General features: G+C 38.7%; 1 long non-coding RNA gene across 1 annotated transcript in view; it reads right to left on the reverse strand.

The window, feature by feature from the left end:
* Window positions 1-16,943: 16,943 nt before the first annotated feature.
* Window positions 16,944-22,180, reverse strand: part of LOC308185025 — a 33,960-nt gene continuing 28,723 nt past the window's right edge. The window contains exons 3-4 of the long non-coding RNA XR_013943076.1: window positions 18,192-18,381; window positions 16,944-17,351 (exon numbers count right to left, since the gene is read on the reverse strand). This is a non-coding gene — a long non-coding RNA (uncharacterized lncRNA). The remainder of the gene's footprint in view (window positions 17,352-18,191; window positions 18,382-22,180) is intronic.

Raw genomic sequence — 22,180 nt, forward strand, 5'->3', positions numbered from 1 at the left:
TTTCAGTCACTTACCACTTTTCTATATTTAACTGCAAAGAAAATTTCTATGTGTCTATGGGCAATGCAGTAAAAGGTTTGGTCAAGTTTTCCTATTCAAACTCCCCTGTGTTTTTAGGAGCTGTGCTCTCTTACTTTTGTCCTAACCTACAAAAAAATATGGAAACATTAGTTATATACTGAGTCCCTTCTGATTAAATTATTAAAGTAAATTTAGACTTAAGTTTTTCTTATGTACAGTGTTATCAGAAACAGCATTTTTGACTAAGTACTGTGACCAAGAGGGACAGAGTTTGAAGTGTTTTGCAAGTTTGGTCTACCTATGCTCTCCTTTACCTCATAAAACCAATGTGAATGGAAAGCACTGATAACACTTCAACACTGCAAAAAGTCCAGTCAATTATGCAGGACACAGAGGAAGGTTTTATTAGCTTTGGGTTAGTTCTGAGCTAACCCATTCACAGTTTCCAGTCAATCCAGAGCCTGTGAAGAGCAAGCCTACACCCTCCAAAAACAGACAGTGTGGACCTGTCCTTAGAAGACCTTAAAGGAGGAAACGAAATTAATTAGATCAAGGAAAAAAAAATTAGTCTTGTCCTAGAATGGATATACAAGTAAATGTTTTCCCAGTATTTTATGAGCTATCCACCAGCCTCACAATGCTCTCCCACAGCAAAGCACCTCAAACAAACAACATTCAGGCAAATATTTCTGGTCACATTTCATTTGAAAAGTCAGTGGGGCAGAGCAGATTACTTTCTAGATCTTGGAAAAGGGCATTCTATCTGGGTGTATTCTGGAAACAGAAATGATAACAACTGGCTGTAGGTTGTGAACTTTGGCAGTTACCTTTTAAATGATTGGCTCATCAGCTTCAGTGGCAAGAGCAGAACTAAGAAACTGAGGTTTAATAGCCCTTTCGAACATCCTTAGCAAGTCACATATACACACATACCTCTGTAGCTGCCCAGTAATATTTTAGGGCAACGAATCTGGACAGCTTTTAGATGGAGCCAGAAAATATATCCGAATGATCATATACTCTTGCTATGCCCCATAACTTCGCTTAAGCTATTACAGAAACATTGAAAGTGAACAAATTAAAGCAGCTTACACCAATTGATATCAATATCTGACCAATCATTTTCAAAAGCAATACAAGAGAACATGCAAGCTTCTGAGGCATTTTTCCTGTTTCTACTACAGATTTGTGATTTTATAGGCCTTGCAATGCAAACAAAAATGGGTGATGTTAGTGAGTTGTCATTTATACCCATTTCAAAGGTTTTCCATATATTATACTTTTAGAGAGTTAATCAGTTTATCTGAAGAAAGTGTAAATTATCTTACAATAGACCAATACAAGTTATGTTGCAATAGACCTTTTTCTGTAAATTTTCCTTTCATTTTTATCAGTGTATGTTGAGGTGGAGGAGGAGCTTCAGTGTTGACAACCCTTTACATTCAAAAATCTTTAAAATACTTGCAGTCATATAAAGTTCAAAGCATTCTCTTCTTACAGGCAATTTGAGTATTTTACTAGTATTTTCTCAATTTCAGTCAATTTAGTTCTGAAAGCCTAATTTTAGAGAAAGACTAAGGTGGTTGAAAGCACTACTATTGAAACACAAAAACATCTAATACAAAAAGAATTTAGTCCAACCAATGAAGAGAAGGAAATGATTAGGCAGCACACTACAACATCCAGAGCAAAATGAAGTAAGACATACCCTCTCATTTGAGCCCATTCCTCTCCCCAACTTGTCAAAAACACACAGTGGAGAGCCATATTGTATTGCCTAGAGGAATCTATTGTATGCCAAGGTACAGTCATTTTCCCTTGAATGAAAAAGCCATCCCTTGTTTGGCTTTTCCCTGAAATCCTAAGTCACAACATCTGCATCTCTACTACTGTTGTCAGTATGAACAGAGCAGTCACCACAACATCCTCACTTTCCATCAAAAGCTACAAGACATCAATGAATGCTAAGCAAAATGCTGTAGTGAGCCAGTTTTAGTATCTTTGGACAAGTTTACCACCTATCTTATCACGTAGTTTATCACAAAATATCCAAACACAATAGATCAAAAGATCTATTTACCTCACTGAACAAAGCTGTACCTAAAAGCTAGGATGGTTCTCCCACTTCCATTTGCAAGCAGTAAAGAATTTGCCAAGGATGTTCATTCCCTTAATTTTTGGTCATGCACTCTGGTTTATGTGATGGATGTTTCCTAGTTTATGGCAACATATGAAAGGCTTGAGTGTAAACCTTTTGAATAAAAACATGGCTTGCCACAGTATATGTAGGACTGTCACAAAAGGAATTATGCATTTGACTTATAAGAGAGAAGCAGCAATATATTTATTGATGAAAACACTGATTTAACAGGGATTAATTGTGATAAGAGCAATTTAACAAAGTTGTAATGGTAAATGTGACACTAACAAGATTTGTGACAGCAAAGTCACTTGATTATTTATGGCACAGAGGACAGGGTCAGACTGAAAACATAGGGAGACCCTCATGTTGAGTCACGAAGTTCAGAATGGAGTCCCTTTTGCTGTCCAAAGTCCAAGGAGAATAGAATGGATCCTATCCCAATGCCAGACCTAATGGCTTATACCTAAAGGATTAAACACATAAACAATCCTTTATAGAATTTAACTATGATCAAAAAGTTTCAGCATGCTTAGCAAATTATTTACAAAATTTAAATAAGCTAGCTATTAGCCACTTACCAAGTATTTGTCACACAAAAGGAATCTCTCAACCTTAAGAAATACCCTTGAGAGGCATCCCTGCTCAAGGGGAAGATCCTGGCATGCAGCCCGTGCTGCAGTACAGGAAAGCTCAATGGGCTCTGGGCTGTTCCCTGTTTACAGGGTAAGATGAGTATAAGACTACTAGTCTTATTTGCATACCAGACATATTTAGTTGTTGCATGCTCTGGTAGCCCTTGGATCTACTTTCCCAAATCCTCCTTGAGCCCAGTTCGGCTGTCATAACCAGACACATTCATCACAGCCACCACTGATGGTTATCACCTGAGCAGGGTTACAGGTGAAAGGTCAGGTTAGGGAGGACCAGGGGGAGTACACTGCCACAAGGACAGTGCCACATTTATGGAAAACCGTACTACAGCATTTTTATCCTGTAACAGGATCCTGAAGACTGTTTTATCAAATATCTGTTGTGTTCAAATGTTATGAAAGAGGTTAATATTTTGTAGATAAATTCAAAAACAGGCATAGCAAGTCACCTCAAGAATTCACATATAATTCCCATGGACTCTTCTCTTCAAGTGAATTTAGTGCACATGAAAAGTACTAGATTGACAAGGAACAAGCACCTTGCAGAGAACAATTTTATTTCTATTCAAACAGTTTGTTTTTGGTGTTAAAAAATCTCCTGTCACACAGTGTTTTAAGTCACAAGAAATTACCAAATGAAGAAATGATGAATTCTTTCATACGTTAGCCAAGATTCTATTTACCAAAAAAAAATTTAGAGGGGGGAGAAAGAGAGATTCACGATGCTATTGTCATTTTGCTTTCAATTTGTCAGTGATTGTGTCATGAAATGAAGTAATATAAATGATAATAATGTGTTGTTATGACTCTGCGTGTCATTTGCATTATGTGACATTCCAAATTTTTCAATTTGAGTGTTTAGAAGAGAAAGTGTTGTCTTTGTTCATGTATTGGCAAGTACCTGCTGGCTGTGTTCCCTGTAAAAACACATCTTTTGGCATATATTCAGTTTAAGTTATTCATTCATATTCTAGAAATGGTGCCCTCGAACCTGTATAATTATGGATGCATAGACACTCCTTAAGACCTATTCATGTACATATTGTATATGTTCTCACGCGTGTATGCATTTGTACCTGAAGACCTACAGATAAGCCAAAACCATACACATTAATATATTCTGCATTGTGTATGTTCATAAATATAGGGCTTGTGATGGTGGGAAGGACAGCATACTTCATTTTCATGAGTTAGGAATGACTGCATAACTCACAGGTAGCAGAGCAAAGCAAAGCCACTAATGGATTCTGTACAGTCACCCCTACTGGATGAAAATAAAATTCCATTACACTGTCCACCATCACGTATTATATTTATACCATATCAGAGACTTATGTCTACAGAATAACTAAACTTTTTGTTACCCTTTGCTGAAGAAATTAATACCATTGAAGAAATAAAAAGATATATTGCTGGGTTTTATTTCCCACTGGCAAGGTCTAAATATGTATTTCATACAAGCAAACACACACATACACGCACATTAATAATGTGGTGTTTTTCCTAGTCCATTTCTGAGAGCTACTGGAATGAGTTCATCTGTCCCCTGGATATGATGGAATTTTTGTGCCTTAGATTTATACATCTGGGGTTTTACATCTTTTCATTCTCTGAATGTGATTCTGGACTTGCTGTGGTGTAAGACTAACTCCCTAAAAAGCAACACATACAATCTTACCATGAAACAGAATTAGGCTTTTGTCCCTGATTTAGCAGTAGAGCCTTAGCTGCCACCATTTCAACTTACAGGACAGCAAAATGGAATGGCAATAATTAAGCCAAATCTCAGACAAATACATCTGCTGGAAATAGGTCTGCATGTTATTTCTGGCAACAAATGATCACGAATACAGTACCAATCAATACAGGTGAGAAAAAAAAGTCATCTCTACACAATGTTGTTGAGTAGCAAAATGCAGTAAGTTGCATATAGGGACACAGAAAGAAATTAAGCTGCATCACTAAAAAACTTCACTATCTCTACTCTTTTGAAGTTGTCCTACTACCCACAGCTGCAACAATGCAAAGGAGGAACTCCTTTTCCCTTTCTAAAACCTACACACTTGTCTGATCATATTGTTCCAATCTTGATTTTCTTAGTTTAAGCACAGGGTTCAATTTCCTTTAGAACTAGTGCCATAAGGAAATGCCATAAAGTGTGATTAGATTGGCTAAGCAGATTTTCCTTTGGATGATGTGGGTAATATCTCAATCTTTTGTGCCAATTTTCACATTTGAAAGGGAGCCTGATAATAAGTAATCAGGTGGGACAGAAGCCCCAGTTCACTTCAAAGAAGCCAAACTGAAATTTTACCATGTTACTACATTCTGTAAAACATGAGCAAAACAATAAAGAAGCCAACTCCCTGAAATATATATTTCTGTTCTGTCTTCACATATTTTTTTTTCTAGTTAAAACATCATGCTAGATTTGGAAAAATAAGCACTTAGAGCCATAAAGTGCACGAGTTCTGAAAGCCACACAACCAGACAGCATTATATAGCAGGATGCACATCTGGAATATCAAATTCTTACTGGGAAAGCGTGTCTCACAATAACTAACATGTCATCACAGATCCTCTCAGATCAAACAATTGCTTTGATGAAACAACTTTTAAATTGCTGCCTGCTTGTACTGGATGGACGTTAGGGAGAGCACCCATCCACTAGCTCTCCAGCTAAAACACTGGCTGTACACCCCTTTCAGTTAGTCACTTGATGTACCCTGCTCCATTGTGGGCTCCCCCATGGGACACAGGGGAACTTGTGCTCTGGTGCCTGAAGCCTTCTGGTGCCTGCCCTCCTTCTGCAATGACCTTGGGGGCTGCAGGGCTGGTTTGCACTCCTCTCTCCCAGCTGATGTTGCACAGCAGGTTTTTTTTTCCTTCTCTTCAGTCTGCTCTCCCAACCAGACCAACCAGGGTTGCTCTCTGGCTTGGCTCTGGCCAGCAGTGGGTCCCTTTTGGAGCCAGCTGGAGCAGGCTCTGACCTGACATGGGGCAGCTGCTGGGCTCTGCTCACAGAGGCCACCCCTGCAGCCCCCCTGCTACCAAATCTTTGTCACACAAACCCAATCCAGATACTCACAAATATACTCACTTCAGTGGGTTTCTCATTATTTACATTAACATAAATGAAAGTAAAACATTCTTTGCTCTACACGGAATAACCGGACAGTATGAAGAAAATCTTTTTAGCCTGCAAAGGGGAATAAGACTGCAAACAATATGAGCATTAATTGGTTTATTGGCATGCGAAAAAAAATATTTTTATGAAAGGGTCATTTTGTATCACCTGCAGGTAATAAACATTATTTTCAATGTTGCTAGCTCATATATTGCAAAAACAAACAACAACAACAAAATGCTAAATGATGCACAAAAGTATGTACAACATATCTTCTGCACAGCTCTGGTATCATACAGTGCAAAAGAAATACTCTAGCAGCTGATACCACATTTTATATCACTGCCTTCTGAGGCAATATTCAAGTAATAGTGCAACTACAGAAATTCAAGTACCAATATTCACCTTGATCTTAGAGAGGTTCAATGACATGAACAGGTCGGTTCTCTGCCTTCTTGACTAACAGAGACAGAAAATACCTTTCAGTATTCCAAAATATTCATTTGAGGGAACAAAGTTTGGCATCAAAAATTTATCCTTTATCCTACACCTCCTTGACCTTTTTTTTTTTTTTTTTTTTTTTTCAAGAAACAATTTGGTTTGCAGAAATAGACTGGTTTAATAAAACTGGTCTTCTTCCTTCTACTAAAAGTTTACCTGCGAGAGCCCCGAACATAATAAAATCAGATTATGAAGGCAATCATATTTACTTGTAATAAATCAAATCTTGCAGACATCAGTTAAGTCTCCCTTACTGCACTGGGACAATATCGCACATGCATACATCAATACCTTAGGTGTCAGAAATATATTTCATAAGTTCAGAAAAATTGCATACACACTTGCAGCACCATTATGAACAGTGAATTTGTAATGTGAACATTATGATGTATAAAGTGGCTTTGTTCCTACATTTAATAAGCACCACATGTCAAGCCCACAAACATAATGGAATTTGCTGGTGATTTCTTACCATTAGATGTAGGTTATTGTTTTCAGGAAGAGAACTTTTCCACACTTTATCAACAGTATCCAATTTTAAGAAGCCATCTTCTTTCTCTCCTCTGAATGCAGCAGAATCTTCAGATTAATGAAATAAAATAAAATCCCAGCCACTGGGATACTCAGTTAAGTTCAATGGAAGTAAGCACAAGACTATTCCAGTTGCAGGGAAAATGCTTCCTTTGGATTACCCCTGCAGAATATTTGTCTTTATTATTCAAATTCTGGTACAGGTTAGGGTTCTGGAGAATTCTAGAAAATCTTCAGTTAAACCAAAAAGGTTGGGTTGCACAAAGATTTTTTACTTATAGGGCTCTTTAGGCCATACCTAAAGTGCCAGCCTGGCATAAGGGTTGTGGTATCACAGTCACACACACAAAGAGGTATTTTGTTTTCTCCCCTAGTAAGGTCCATTGGCACATCAGAGGTGTTTTCTGTTTGTGTTTTTTTTTCATTTAGAAATTGATAAAATGAGAGGTTTTAGATGTCTTAGACTCTAGTCTCTGTTGTTGGTGAGCCATGGAGTCCTCAGGGCTGGAACACCTACCAGGTTCCTGCAGCTCAGTGACAGCAAAGAGGTCTTTGGAAGCTCCAGGTTCACAACAGGAACAGTGATCCAGGGACTTTGGAAAGGGATGGGACTATCAAAAACATCCCAAGAGTTGGCTGATCCAGCAATGCACTTTGGGACTTTCTGCCATGAAAGCTTGTATGGAAAAAGAAAACCAACAGAAGTGATGTGTGAGATGGTGCGTTTTCCGTACAGACTTATCTTTCCTGAGGCTCAGGAACTTTTGCTGGCTTAAGTAGGTGTAATTTCTGTACCTGTGCTGCTGGATGTGGCCTAGTTCATGCAGTAAAGAAAAGGACTATATGCCTGCATTGATAGGAATTCTACTTTTCCATGTGTTACTGTTTACACATTCATTAAAAGTTTACTTATTGACCTTTAGAATGAATACACCAGAGTCCAGATCAGAAATTCAGCTGAAGAAACACAATTTGAATTTCTCTCTGACAATTTGTATTAAATGTTATTTCTTTGGATCAGGATAATCTCTGACCATGCTTGTCTGGTGTCTTACATGGAGGGTCATCAAATACAGTAAGTCACCAGCTGCCTTTTGAAATTCTACTAATAAGTAATAGAAAGAGAATAAAGGAACTGTGTCATGCTTAGGTAGGGCAATGAAATCCAATGTCTCCTATGATTTTACATTATCTCGTGTAATGCAAATGCATGTAAACTGGGGATATCAAAAGTATGTTACCAAATTAAGTAAACTTAGCCACGTTTCCCATAAAATTCACTGTAACTTTTCAACTTACAGACAGATCAAGGTTAAGCTACTTCCCAGCTATCCCAGAAGAAGTAAACAGCAGAGTCAGAAATTAAATGCTCCACTCTTCTGTGTGCATATTTTCTCAGAGAAAAGATGTGAAAATTCTGGAAGATGTATTTCTCACTATTGTTATTTTTGCACATTGAAGTGCTAAATAAAATCAAAGTACTCCAATTGTCTATATAAGCTATACCCACATATATAGTATACAATTAAAAAAATATATATTTTAAATACACTATATTTCATCTTTCTCTCACCACAGTCTTTTTCCCTACCCACACATCTTCTTCCTTGTTCAGCCATCAAATACCTTCAGTCAGCTGAGACCATCTGATGCATTAAAACCAGATGTTCCTTGGAATTTTTTTCCTTCTAGTAGCTGAAGCTTGTCTAGACTGCAGTGGGAGAACATGCCTGTAGCTTATGCATAGATACCTATGGCTAGTTTAGGTACAATTTGTATGGCAGTGGCAACAGTAAGATAGGTTTCCTGTGCAGGCTGCACTAACTTTCCTGGAACCTGGACTACAGCTTCAGGCAGCTAATGCACAGCTAAAACTTTATTAATGTTATCTTGAGTAACGACAACAATTGGAGCAAAGCTAGGACTATATCCACAAATTTTAGAGTCATGCTGTAGACTGCACTGCAAACTCATCATCTAAGATCAGTCCTCTTATGCAGGCAAACTGCCAATGGGTTTGACTGGAACATAGGCTGAATAACTGCATTGAAATAAAGGAAGGAATGTGGGACAACTGGAACTGATGTTTGAAGAGGACCAGCTCATTTTAAGAACTCCCACATTCTTCTGACATTGGTGTTTGGTACCTCAGACCCCAAATTAATTACAGTCTAACATCTAGAAGAATCTAGAACAGTTTTATTCCACAGGAAAGTGATGAATCCCCGTAAAATAAACAGTGCTTGAAATGAGTTCCTTTTCTTAATTATGGGTAATACAATGTCATTAGTACATTTTGAAGAAGAGTGATTATCTACTTGCTGTACAGTGCAGTACAGCCCATTAGAAATATTTTACTGGGGAGAAGGTAAATTACAATATTAAAATATGCTGATGGACATGTTGAATATTAAACAATATTATTCCACAATTTTGTGGAAGCAACTTTCCTTGGACTATGAGATAAAAGGTATTTAACATGCAGACAATAAAATAAATAAATAAATAAAAATCCCTGTAGATTTTAATCCTACCAGGTGACAAGCACCCTTAATATTTACTAAGGCAAAAGGAGTCTGAGGGCATTTGGACTCTACATTTTTGCTGGTTTTATAACACACATAGAGTATGTTATTAGCGGTCTTTGCAAGTGCTGTTTTACATTATCTTAATAAGACCTTTCATAGTGTTGTAAACTGTATTCAACACTGCAACTTATTCTCAAGCAAGTTTGCTCTGTAACATTTGTGTGTTTCCCAGCAGAGCTCATAAGATCAAATTTAATCAGTAGAGGTTCATATTGCCAATGACTCCTCATTTTGTTTTTGTTTCCCTTCTCCATATGAAAGTGCTTGAGGGTATTTACAGCTCTGTTCTCTAACGATACTTTTTCTTTTTCTTTTCTTTCTTTTTATTTCTTTTTCCTGAGTGACATTAAAGCAATCCATTATTTAAAAGAATTGGTAAGCCTTATTCTTAGAAAGACTCTATCTCTTGTTCTGTTCTTGTCTCAAATGCCTAGGTTACACAGGCATTTGTTTAAGGAAACATTTCTTACCCCATGTTCCCTGTCCAACATCCAGCTGATTTTTCCAGCCACCATTCCCTCTCCAGTGCCCCTCAATTACCCCAACAACATATTTGCACAGCCTAGTATTAGGGAAGAAAACTTGGTTACAAGTGTTCCAAAAAACTGGCTGGTGTTTGGCCGATCATTTTCCCAGTTGGATTCACCATTCAGATGGAAAATATATCAGCACAAATAATACAGGGAGACAGAGTGGGAGGTGACTAAATTGAACTTGTAATGGACAGGAGCAGCTAGGAAACCTCTCACAAAAAACAACATCATTATCTAAAACAGTCAAACATTAAAGAACACACCTCTGAGGTATCTAGAGTCCTTGCTTACATGGTGAGTTGGGATAAAATACAAATGGCCAAACACATGAGAACATCCCATCCTCTTTTATGAAGCACACAGCACATCACAACCATAGCACTTTAAAAAAGCAAAAAGAACAACGAAAATAAAATAAAGGCCTAAAAATAAAAACACTCATAACTTCACAGCATTGCTGTTTGATATTATAATGCCAGAACTGACTACAATCTTTTAGTCAAAATTTATTTTCTTTGTAAAAGTTCAGATTTTGAAACACAAATATTCCATTGAGAGACATTTAAAAATAAACTGTATTAATTATTAAAAAACTAACATTTGAATTTTGGGTTTACTAAGAGAAATATTTTCAATGTAAAACATTTTCTGTATTTTCAAATTATCATAGAATCATAGAAACATAGCATGTTATGAGTTGGAAGGGATCTTGAAGATTATCTAATCTGAACACCCCTGCCATGGGCAGGGACACCTCCCACTAGACCAGGTTGCTCAAAGCCCCATCTATCCTGGCCTTGAACACTTCCAGGGATGGGGCATCCACAGCTTCTCAGGGCAACCTGTTCCAATGCATCACCACCGTCCGAGTAAAGAATTTCTTCCTTATATCTAATCATAGAACATCTTGTGTTGGAAGGGACATGAAAGATTATCTAGTTTGATCTCCTCTGCCATGGGCAGGGATGCCACTCACTAGATGAGGTTGCCCAGGGCTTCATCCAACCTGGTCTTGAACAGCTCCGGGGATGGGGCATCCACAACTTCCCTGGGCGATGTATTCCAGTACCTGACTACCATCATAGTGAAGAATTTCTTCCTAATATCTTATCTCCCTTATCTCCCCTGTAATCTAGATCTCTCCTCTTTTAGTTTAAGACCATTCCGCCTTGTTCTATTACTCCACTCCCTGACTAAGAGTCCCTCCCCAGCTTTCCTGAGAGCCTAATACCTAAAGGTATTGGAAGGCCACTGTAAGGTCTCCCTGGAGACTTCTCTTCTGCAGGCTGAAAACCCCTATTCCCCAAACCTCTTTTCACAGAGAGCCCCTTGATCGGCTTTGTGGCCCTCCTCTGGACTTGAATTCTAATAGGTCCATGTCCTTCTTGTGCTGGGACCTCAGGGTTGAATACAGTACTCGAAGGGGTGTCTCATGAGAGCAGAGAGCTAGTAGGAAACTCCCTTCTCAGAGTAGAATAGGGAGTAAGAAACTCAGTACTCAGAGTGGAGTAGGGAGAATCACTTTCCTTGACCTCCTGGCCACGCTTCTTTTGATACAACCCAGGAGACAGTTGGCTTTCTGGGCTGCAAGAACACATTGCTGGCTCATGTTGAGCTTCTTATCAAACAACATCCCCAAGTACTTCTCCTCAGGGCTGCTCTCAATCCATTCTCCAACCAGCCTGTATTTGCTCTGGGGATTGCCCCCACCCAAGTGCAGGACTTTGCACTTGGCCTTGTTGAACCTCATGAGATTCACCAAGGCCCACCTCTCCAGCCTGTCCAGGTCTCTCTGAATGGCATCCCATCCCTCCTGCATGTCAGCTGCATGGTACAGCTTGGTGTCATCGGCAAACTTGCTGAGGGTGCACTCAATCCGACTGTCCATGTCACTGAGAAAGATGTTAAATATTGTCAGTCCCTGTACTGAGCCCTGAAGAACTCTTACTGTAACTGTTCTCCACCTCAACATTGAGCCACTGACTCTACATTTTAGACACAGGGATATCATGCGGGACAGAGTCAAGTGCTTTGTACAAGTCCAGGTAAATGACAAGAGTTGCTCTTCCCCTCTCCACCAACGCTGTAACCCCATTGTAGAAGACCACTGAATTTGTCAGGCACAGCCTGCCTTTAGAGAACCCATGTTGGCTGTCACCAATCATCTCATTATTTTCCATGTGCCTTAGCATGGTTCCGTGTAGGATCTGTTCCAAGATCTTGCCTGACACAGAGGTGAGACTGTCTTGTAGAATTTGTGTTTCAAATGAAAATATTTGAAAACTCTTATTTAAATTAATTTTATCAACATTTGTTTCAATATTATAGGGTATTTCTAAAGCTTCAAAATCTAGGTGGGACATTTACAAAAGTCTTTAAAGATATTTTTAGTATACATTTTTGGGTTTTGACCTTCTTGAAAGTCTGACCTAATTATTTTATTATTTCAAAGAGTACCATAGCTGTTGCTATGATTACCATATGGATTTTACAATGAAAAAATCAGGATACATGGACAGTAGTGGCAAAATGATCAAAGTGTCCATCAGTATAGTGTAAGCAACTTAAAACAGAATGTCTTGCTTTTTCCACAGTATACAGCTTTTTCAAAATTCAAGTTCTATTGATTTCAGTTGCGGATGTGAGTGCTCAGCATTTCTACAAATCAAGCCCTAGGAATCTTAAATTAGTATAAGAAAATGAGTACATACTCAATTAACCCCCTGCAGAAACTGATTTAAAAATCTTGCCTAGGATCACATACAAATTTATTGGGAGAATCATAGAGTAAGACATTCCCTGAAGAACATCCGTCTGCCTCAAGAGGACCATCATTTCTTTTCTTTCAAAACTTTGTTTCATCCATCTTCCAGATGAAGTCACTAAACCATGGTTTATCCTGAAAAGCACCAACAGATAGTACAGGACAGGACAGGGTAGGATACGATATGATACAATACAATATGATACAATGCAATACGATACAGTACAGTATGGTACAATACAATAAGAATAGTTGAGCTGGAAGGGACCTACAAAAATGAAGTCCGAGTGTCTGACCACTTCAGGGCTAAACAAATGTTAAAGCATATTATTGAGGGCATTATGCAAATGTCTCTTGAACACTGACAGGCATGGGGCATCAATCCCTTCTCCTAACTGTTCTAGGTGTTCTGGGTGTTGTAGCCTGTTCCAGTGTTTGACCATCCTCACATAAAGAAATTTTTCCTAATGTCCAGTCCAAACCTCCCCTGGTGCAGCTTTGTGTCCTTCCTATGCATCCTGTCATTGGTTCCCAGGGAGTAGAGACTGACGCCTCCCTCTCCACTTCCCCTCCTCAGGAAGTTGTAAAGAGCAAAGTGCTTGTGTCTCAGCATCCTCTTCTCCAAACTGGACAATCCAGGTGTCCTCAGCCTCTCCTCTAAGGACATGCCTTCCAGCTGTTTTACCAGATTTGTAGGCCTCTTCTGGATACTCTCAAGTATCTTAACATCCTTTTTATATTGTGGGGCCCAGAACTGCATGCAATATCCAAGGTGATGAGGCACCAAATTCAAGTATAGCAGGGGAATCACCTCTTTTGACCAGCTGGTTATGCTGTGTTTAATGCACCCCATAATGAGGTTTGCACTCTTGGCTGCCAGGGCACACTGCTGGCTCGTGTTGAGCACACTGTCACCAGCACCCCTAGATTCCTTTCTGCTGAGCTGATCTCCAGCCACTCATCTCCCAGTCTGTACTTGTGACCAGCATTACTCTGTCACTGGTGCCGTGCCTGGCATTCTCCTTTGTTGAACTTCATGCTGCTGATGATTGCTCCATGCTCCAATCTGTCTAGATCCCTCTGCAAGGCCTCTCATCCCTCCAGGGAGTCAACAGCATGAGATAGGTGTCCTTTGAGAGAAAAACTGATTATATTTCTGTGACTAATTTTTGCTCTGGCAGTTTTTATTCTCTGAACACATGGTCTTAACTTCAGTAGAATATGTGGAATGCAAGAAACAGTGGAATACATTAGTTCCATCATGTGGCAGTTCATCTTCACACATGGTCATCCAGAGGACAGAAGTCCTGTGACTTGAAAAGGTTATTTAGTGTTGACATCTGTCCTTTAGATTTCATATATTGACCATGTTAGTATGGTCCCTGAGTACCTTTCACTAGCAAAATATTAAATGATTTATTCTTTTATCATCTCCATAGATATAGAATTATGTATACCATACAGATTTTGGTTTAGTGAGATTATTTTCTATTACCAATTTTGTACAGGTCAGTCTAGTTTTACCTTCTTTCAGAGGAGAGAACAACATTGAAAACTGCAGTGATCCTTAGCTTCTGGGCAGTGGCTCCAGGGAAAATTATAGGATAATATAATTAGAACCATATCAGAATATATACCCATATAATTATTCCAGAAGCAGAAAAAGTTACCATTTCCCACACTTTGAGAACTCATTTTTCAATTATGTAGATGTAGTGTTAATTTTAAAAACAATTTACTGAATGAAAAACAAACAAAAAACAAACAAAAAAAAAAAAAAAACAAAAAAACAACACTCGAGTTCTAAAGAATTCTTAATATGGAACCATTCTGATCCCTTATTTAAAATATTTAGATCCTCATCATGGATTTCTGCTACTTAAAGTAGTCAGATGAAGCTGATTATGGAGATTTAGTTGGTTTCTGAAGGTGAGAAAATCGAGCTTGTCCTGTGATTAAACAATGTGAGTACACAGGATGTGCAGAAAGTGAACAGACAACAAAGATGATCATTTTGATTAGCCAACAGTGTCCTATAAGGAGAAGACTGCAAAAATAGTTAAGGCAAGAAAGAAAACAAACAAACAAAAAAAATGGATGAGAGTCCTTTGAATATTTAAATGTCTAATTTTGCTGTGAAGTGGGTGCACAATAAGCTTTTTTTTTTTTTTTTTTTTAATTGTTAGAAAGAATTCTCCTTTACAGCACTAGTCCAGACAAAGTTCTTTCTCATCTGATTACAGCAAAAGTCTTCTGCTCCAAGTCATTGATATTGCTTCTTCAGACTGGCTGGTTTTAGTAAACTGAGGAAATCTTGAAATCTTGTCACGAGAAAACTAACAGAAGTGCTTGCCTACCTCACTATTCTAGGAGCTACAATTCCATATGAACTGGCCGTTGAAGCTTGATGCTGGGTGCTGGTGAGATGGTGTTTTTCAGCCAGGTTCTGGGACCAGAGCATGAGCTGGACCATATGTGGGCCATTCAGGTCATACATAAAACCCTGTCCTTAAAGATGGTGTCCCAGACAGATTCAATTTCACTCAGTTTCTATTACGTGCAACCCTCACAGTTAAAAATGGTGCAAATTTTCAAATTTACTTTAAAAAGTTTCAAAATGTGTAATGATTCATCTGCCAATATGTATTTTTATCTGACAGCTATCTACTTAGTCTAATGATTCAAAGAAGGTCCTAAAATATTAGTTAACTACTCACAAGGCCTTGTATCCATGGGCAGGCCCACATTACTTTGAACAGCAGTTTGTCATTCATTTCTACTGTATTCCATGTAAACCTAAACAGAGAAAGAAAAAACATTGTCCAAAATTTCCCATTTTGCCCTCTAGAAGAAAAACGCCTTTTCCAAATGAATACAGCATGGTCCTTCAAAACCACAAATTCCACCTAGCCAAAAGTAAATCAAACAAACAAACAAATAAAAAGGTAATTGAGCATATTATACAAAGAAAGTGGAGGTCTGGAGGCAATTTATAACAGAGCAGTCTAAAATGTCTTCAGAATTAATTGTTCAAAAGGATTAAGAAAGCTGACTAATCAAAAGACTACCTAGGCACTTCAAGATACTATTAGGCAGTGGAAAATAAACTGATCTGGGTGGCCTGAAGCCGCAAAATATCACATAATAGATGCAAATAAACCCTGCTTGAAAACTGAAAAGCTGTTTGATATGTATATTTAGACACAGTCTCTATGATTGGCAGGGGCAGGGGTACGTTTTTTTAGGTGGGTGTTTTACACTGGGGTTAGACATATCAGTAGCTTGGCTTACTTTGAGATTGTTTTTTCTTAGAAATGGCCTAGTATTTTTCTCAGAAAGCAGTCCAAATATTCTCATGACTTAATTTGCTCTTTACCTCCATAATAGCAAAACCAACCCAATTTGACTATTCAATTGAGGGACATATTTTGTGCATTTCTCTCAATAGCATGCTAATATTTTGCTAGTCCATTGTCATAGATTATTTCTGCAGACCAAATAAAGAAAATGAAGTGAACATAATAAGCAGTCATGTCAACATAACAACATTACCTTGTCTTTAGCATCCAGCATGCTTCTATGTCTAGAGCTCTGTGTTAAGAAAACACTAGCTTCTGTGTCAAGATATTGTCACTGATATCAGCACTGGCAGGCTGGAAAATAACACTGAGAAACAGCAGAAGATTTAGGAGTTCACCAGCACACTCCTTTGGAAAGTGTGTCACACATCACCCTATGCAGCACCACCTTATGCCAGAGAACTGAAGGGTGGTTCCTGTTCCTACCCTGTACCTTTGGTACCTTGGATAATCAAACCATCCTGTAATTACTCCAGCAAGAATAAGCAAGTTTTCACATATTCTGTGGGCAAAAACAAAATGGAAGTAGAGTGTCACACTGGAAGATGAAGAGGGTAGTAGAGATATCATTTTCCTGTCCTTCAGTAGACATAAAGTACACTGGAAATTAATGTAACTACTTTAGTAGCAGTAGTTACTGACAGTCCTGCTGGAAAATGAGTCACCTGCAGAACACAATATACCAGAAAAGACACATGGTAGCATGGGGTCACTGCTGTGGCAAAAACAGAGGAAATAATAAAAACTACATAGAAACAGAGGTATTTAAAATCTCACAGCCTGCCATACCTTATCTCTCTCTTTTTTTTTTTTTTTTCAATAAAGACAAGAGGGCAGCTAGTAAATTTCAGATCATTCCAATTCATCTTGCATAATATATAAATTGATTTATTAGTACTCCATTTTACATCATCTGCTAGATTAGAGTCAATAACATTAGAGTTGTCTACTCAATAATTTTTCAATCATTTCTTTTTACTTTATACTCCTGTCGATAGAAAATAATATCAAAGTTCTGTATGAGAGCAGCTGCTCTTAGTTTCATCCTGGAATCACCACAGAGAAATTACAGCTTCAGCAGTTTAAAATTCTTCATGTCCTGCAGGACAAACTCTGTTGCATAATGTCATTTTCCTATAAAACAAGAAAATTGGTGAAACATTTCCTTCCTTTAGGCATAGATAAATTTTACAGTAAAAAAATTGAGCATACAGAACCAAATTTTTATTTAACAGAACTCACACCTTTTCTCCATTAATATAAATTAACACTGTACAGAGGTGGAATATATAAAGCTGTATGAACCAGTGGTCTGTGTCATTAAGGCAATCTGGATAAAAATGTTGCAAGGAAAGAGACCTGGTGTGTGGACTTACAGTACAAAAGGCATGTGCAAGTGGCTTTGTCTGTGAGGTGGAGTTGGTATGCGCTATTGTAACTATTGAATTAAAATGCTGAAACCATGAAGAATTACTGGACTGGGCAGGGGGAATTTCAGGACAAATGCTTAAGCATTGCCACAATATGCCAGTGAGCTGAAATATAAGGCTTGCTACTCCAAGCATCCACATGGCAAATGTTCTTGAAACTAAAATGATAACTGGGAGCTTGAGCACAGGGTAATTACAGTCACCAATGAAGTATACCAACACTCAGACCTCAAGACTTAAATCAGCTTTCTTGGGAATGGCCCAGACCTTTTACCCAGAAGACTTGCATATGGAAACTATTTGGGAGGCTGATCCTTGCCTCTTCTCAGCTGTTACCTAGTAACTGACTGTGCGAGTGCTTCCAGTCCATTTCACAGCTAAGTCGCACAGGTTAACTTAAATGACTGTGCCAAGCAGAGAGAAAGCCCAGGCAAATCAATACCATCAGTGTATTATTGAGGATTTTGTGGGTGCTAAGGAAGAAGGATGCACCCACAAAGCACTGAACTCCAGGAAAATTCAGACAGAAGTTTTTGATTCTTACCATCAGGAACAAATTTCTGCTGGTGGGATTAGTGTTGTCTAGCTCAAGGTAGTAACTAATTACTACTTGGAGCAAGCTGTCCCCATCCATCAGCCGTGAGGATGTAGGAGAACCTCTTCATCAGTGGTGATGGCTTATTTATGAAGATAAGCTGTTATTGCTGACCAGCTGCTTCACACTATGGCTGCCTCTGGGAATAAGGAATCACCATGAAACAGCAGATTATTACTGAGGCTGCAAATGTATGGGTATTTACAATGGTGATTTTACCATCCAGCATCACCTAATGATGATCTGTCAGTACAACTAGCACATCCGTATTCCTCCCCAAATTTCATTCTTCTCTCCTCTGTTCTCTTCCCTACTCTGTGTTTAAATGTCCTCTACCTTTCTGTCTCTTGGTAAGCTGTTTTATCCATCCTTTCCAGGCACCCTCCTGCCCGTATCTGCACAAGAGTTCCCAGTGCTTCCATCTCCTTGTGTCCTGCCCAGAACATGAAGGGGCAGAACATGAGACAAGCCCCATCATCACATCACAGAGCGGGTCAGCTAGATGTCTGGGGCCAGGCAACATCCAGTGGGGGCCCATGCATGCTGCTGTGTGCTGGGGACATGAGGACACCAAAGACCCTGCCTGGGGCAGTATTTAGACCAGAACCCACGTAGATTAGACTCAACAGTGCTACACTAGTAACAGTTGGACATTAAGATCTTAGAGGTCTTTTCCAACCTAAATGATTCTATGATTCTACCATTCTGTGATCCTAGCTTATATGGCACAGGTATTGAAACAACACCCTCAAAAAACACAGCATAGTTACAGCTGCCAAATCCAGCACTGTGGGAATCATCAATGCTGGTGACCTTAAGAAATTTGGTAGACTGCAGGTGAAGGGCCTGGGACACAAGTCCTATGAGGAGTAGCAGAGGGAACTGAGGCTGTTTAGTCTGGAGAAGAGGAGGCTCATGGGAGACCTTATTGCTCTCTACAGCTACCTGAAAAGAAGTTGTGTGGAGCTGGAGGTCAGCCTCTTCTCACAGATAACTAACAATAGGAATAGAGGAATGGCCTCAGGTTGCACCAGGGGATGTTTAGGTTGGAAATGAGGAGACATTTCTTCTCAGAAAAAGTAGTCAGGCATTGGAACGGGTTGCCCAGGGAGGTGATGGAGTCGCTGTCCCTGGGGGTGTTTAAGGACAGATTGGACATGGTGCTTAGGGACAAGGTTTAGTGGGTGACATTCGTGGTAGGGTGATGGTTGGACCAGATAATCTTGGAGGTCTTTTCCAAACTTAATGATTCTGTGTCAGCAAATCATAGAATTGTAGAATGGTTTGGGTTGGAAAGGACAGGAAAGATCATTAGTTCCAACCCCACTGCCATTGGCAGGGACACCTCCCACTAGACCAGGTTGCTCAAAGCCTCATTCATCCTGGCCTCGAGCACTTCCAACTATTGGGCATCCACAGCTTCTCTGGGCAGCCTGTTCCCATACCTGACCACCATCAGAGTGAAGAATTTCTTCCCAATATCTTATCTAAATCTACCCTAACAGCATACAACTATTACCCCTTGTCATATCACTACACTCTGTGACTAATAGTCCCTCCCCAGCTTTCCTGTAGACCCCCTTTAGGTATTGGAAGGATGCTGTAAGGTCTCCCCAGAGCCTTCTCTTCTCCACACTGAACAATCCCTACTCCCTCAGCCTCTTTTCATAGGAGAGGTGTTCCAGCCTCTTGATCACCTCTGTGGCTCTCCTCTGGAATCATTCTAATAGGTCCATGCCCTTCTTGTGTTGGGAGCCCCAGAGTTGAACACAGCACTCCAGAATCCAAAATTCTCTTTTTCTATAAAGAGGTTTGTTACAGATTATTTTTTCTTATTGCCCATGTTTTGAATTAACTTGTTTATTCACTCCATTTCTGGAAATGAACAGTGCTTCCCTGTTTCTCTTTATCTTCTCTGTCTGAACATGGTTACAGTGATTCAAATGGAGACAGAGAGACTTTAATGTGGTTCTAACACAGTTTTCTTAGTCAGGAGGTAACACAAACCAGGTTTCTGTATTTGATTCTGCCTCTGTACATAAGTAGAGTATAACATCTGTGTAGTGGTTTCAAACACAAGCAATAAAAGTGAGTGGGTCTATAATGCAGCATATATTGTTTTCTAACTATTCATACCGAATCACTATGAAAAAATGGATGGGGTTACTGTGGCTCAAACTGTAGTGAAGAAATAGATAAATGACTAAGCAAATGTTATGCACTGCATTTCACACTAGGCTTGATTTCTAATAGTAGAGGGTCAACCACATATCACCAGGAAGTTCACTGATATATTTTGAACTGCTACAGTCTAGATGTTTCAAACATTTTCTTGTTCTTCAGCTTGTGAAACTCACACCCTTCAAGATATGAGAGAAAGTGAATCCACTCATCAACATGTTGCTGAGTACAAAGACTTGAATCCCAGGCTCTGCTCTGCCTTGGACCATACAAAGTCTTCAACCTCAGCCACCCAAATTCAGCTTTATGACCTGTACATGAGCCTCTTTTCATTAGGGTTATGATATGAAGGAGAAAAATTGTCCTCAGACTTCTCTCTTGAAACTGTTCTAATCTGTATGAATAAGTAACCACAGGACCAAACTAAAACGGGAAGGAAGACTGATCGTGAAGTCTATTGGTGAAGAAATGACAGCAAACAGAAGTCCCTTCTTCTTTCAGTGCTTAGTTAGGAGAGGGGAATAGCTCCATTACAACAAGCAGAGAATAATATGCCTCAGATGAAGAAACAGCTTAGACTACCTGTCTAGGATATGGGAACTGGTACCAGAATTTTCCATATTTTAGATGATGTCACTACCAGACATCTTGTGGTATGCTGTTGAAGTATTGTCCTGCCAAAGTCTATTTCTTACATTTCAGACAGAGTTTGGTTAAAAATTCATGAAAAATGATAAATCTTTTGTCTGATGATTCTTTTTTCAATTAAAAAAATATTTCAGTAGAACATCCCTGAGCAGCTTTATTTACTATGAACAGATCAGACCAGACAGTGCCACTGCCAATCTCCTCGACTCTCTGTCTTGTGTTCAAATTATACCATGATAAGTTAAAAAGGATATATGACCTTGTACTCTGTAGAATGCCTGAAATGCATCTAGCATCTCTATCAAAAGAATATGAATTGTTTGCAGACTATGAATATTTTTTATTTCATCATGATTTTTAGCTGACTAAAACATTCAAAGAATTCCAGCTAAAACTGGACCTTGGGAACTATTTCTACATTATAACATTATAAAATCTCTTCCTTTTCAAACGTATTTCCAGAAGAAAAAATAAGTCTTTTAATATTTTTTTTTTCATTGCCATCCTTATCCTTTCTGCACATGGTCTTCCACTGCTTTCACAAAATGAGAACAGTGAGACACATTTTCTTCATCTGAAAACATCTAGAAGCTGAGATTACTCATAGAGTACAAAAATTCATGAAGAAAAAGTAGTCGTTATAAAAATTTAGAGAATAGAAAATCGATTACTGGGATCTCGTATATTTAGAACAGAAATACCTATGTGATTATTAAATCCAATTTTCATATCTTTTACAATAAAGCCTAACAGTAGAGATATACTTGTATTCTTTCAGTCACTTATGTTGTGAGAGGTTGTACTCTCCTTTTTACATTCATTGAAATTTCAGAGAAATCATCTTACACAGAACTCTGTCCACAACATTTTAACAAAAAGTAATATTGAAAATTATTCCAATACATAAATTTGGGGGGAAAATGGGTGTCTTGAATGAAAAGAATTCCAGTTGCAAACAATAGCAAACCTAGTTCAATGAGATTTTCAAAATGAAGTACTAAATTGTAAAAAGTTTTTTCTTTTCTTTATGAATCAGTTTCTTTAATGAACCTTCTTTAAAATTCAGTTTGCAGTACTAGTTTTTAATGTCTCTGAGAGACAGAAGATTT

This window comes from Anser brachyrhynchus (assembly GCF_964034855.1).
Source record: "Anser brachyrhynchus genome assembly, chromosome: Z".
NCBI lineage: Eukaryota > Metazoa > Chordata > Aves > Anseriformes > Anatidae > Anser > Anser brachyrhynchus.